The sequence below is a fragment of the Pinus tabuliformis genome, chromosome 7 (genome assembly GCF_031772625.1).
Source record: "Pinus tabuliformis cultivar Carrire ecotype Pingquan chromosome 7, CPIR1, whole genome shotgun sequence".
Taxonomy (NCBI): Eukaryota; Viridiplantae; Streptophyta; class Pinopsida; order Pinales; family Pinaceae; genus Pinus; species Pinus tabuliformis.
Window position 1 is genome coordinate 817,878,446 of NC_142293.1, and position 2,139 is coordinate 817,880,584.

Sequence of the window (2,139 nt, forward strand, 5' to 3'; positions counted from 1 at the left end):
ACGGAGACAGATCCCATCTGCTTTGAAATGAGTTTTCAAAGAGCAGTGAAGAATGGTAGATACTGAGACAGATCCCTTCTGCTTTGAAATGAGTTTTCAAAGAGCAAGCATATTTAAATTTAAAAAATAAAGTCATGAAGCCCGTAAACTGTATAATAATTTCTTAATCACATCAGCCACGTTCATTCCAATAATGACAAAAGTTTGCTAACGTGTTTTGAGTCCGTCGCGAGAGGGTATCTGTAAATGATTTTTATTACTCTTTCGAACCATAGAAAGCTGGACGACTACGGCTTCACTTCTTCAAACTTTGTGAAAATTCAGGGCAAAGAAAGTGTTGTGTTAGAGACCGAGGCATTGAGAAAGGAAGCAATAATGGATTTCACTTGCAGCAAGCAGCGACACCACGCGGTTCTCGTTCCTTTTCCTGCGCAAGGCCACATAAATCTTATGATGCAGGTGGCCCTGAAGCTTGTGGACGAGGGATTCTTTATCAGTTTTGTAAATACAGACTACAACCATTCTCGCATAGCAGATGCTAACAAAACCAGTTTGAGTAACCACACGATGATCCGCTCTGTGGTCGTCCCCGTGGCCTTCCTTCCAATGATACTCGCACCGACATTGCCAAGCTATGTGATGTCACAGAAAACGTGATTGTCCCGTTTCTTGACAAGCTCATTCACCAAATCAAAGAGGGGGATAATGATTCAAGTGTCTGCCTGGTAGTAGACGTTATAGCGTCACAGGCACTAGAGATTGCTCAACGCCACCACATTCCAAGGGCCGCTCTCTGGACATCTCTTACTGCAAGCTATGCACTGTTCTTTAATATTCCATCCCTTGTTTCATCCCAAATCATTCCTTCAAACGGTATGCTTACAGTTAATTATTATGTTGTATGAATTGATTGCCAAAATTGTATTTATTAATTGAGGCCTCTGCAGGAGTTCCTAAGGACTTTAAAATGGTGAAATACCTCCCCTCCATGCCGCCTCTCTGCTCTGCACATCTTCCATGGGCTGCAGGTTTCAATGACTCTCAACATGAATTATTTTTCCACATCACAAATTGATACATGGAGAGAATGCGGGAAATAGATTGGGTCATCTGCAATTCCTTCCATCATCTTGAAGACCCCGCCATCAGCAGTGTGGTCGAGAACGGAGGTTCAGTCTGTCCAATAGGTCCCTTGATTCCTTCTTCCCTTCTCAATTCGAACTCAGGACTCCGATTGGAAATCACAACGGGATTTTGGGCCGAAGATGGCGAATGCTTGGATTGGTTGGATAAGCAGTCCAGGCAATCTGTGATCTACGTCTCATTTGGCAGCTTGAGTGTGTTAAGCGAGACGCAGTTCCAACAACTTGCACTTGGGTTGGAGGCCACGGAGAGACCATTTCTTTGGGTTGTGCGCCCTGATCTGGTACAAGGTAGCGAGGCCGCCTTCCCTCCAGGGTTCGTGGAGCGCATCCAACGGAGCCAGCGGGGGTGTTTGGTGTCGAGGTGTCCGCAGTTGAGGGTGCTTTCTCATCCTTCCATTGCTTGTTTTCTGACACATTGTGGATGGAATTCATCATTGGAGAGCATCACCATGGGGGTGCCCATGTTATGCTGGCCTTATTTTGCAGATCAGTTTCTGAACCAAAGTTATATAGTCCATGTCTGGAAAATTGGCTTGTCTTTGCTTAAGGAAAACACTGCATGTACTGAGAGTGGAACATCAATAATCGACATGACTGAGATTAAGAGGGCTGTGGACAGAGCAGGGACAGGTGAGGAAGGTGCAGAGATGAAGAGAAGAGTGATGAACTTGAGGGATACTGCAGTTAAGGAAGGTGGTTCATCTGACACAAATTTCCGCAACTTCGCTACTGCAATGAAAACCGTAGAAAAGTAATTGATTGACACCATTCGCTTCTCGGAACAACTACGATCTTAGTGTAATAATATGTTAGAAATTGTAATTACTCTGGCATGTGGAGTTAGCTAAATTTCGAGTCAATTAATTGATTGTTGAGTTAAGTTGAGTGATAGATAAAGAGTTAAGTGTAGTCTATATTTAGAGTGTGAGTTAACTGAGTTAAGTGTATCTGTATTTCAAGATATTTTAGGCCAGTCCCTAGTTGGTAAAGCTTA

The 2,139-nt window shown here is 43.6% G+C and overlaps 1 pseudogene; it reads left to right on the top strand.

The window, feature by feature from the left end:
• Nucleotides 1-246: 246 nt before the first annotated feature.
• Nucleotides 247-1,900, top strand: LOC149250103 (UDP-glycosyltransferase 85A5-like; annotated as a pseudogene).
• The last annotated feature ends 239 nt before the right edge of the window (nt 1,901-2,139 follow it).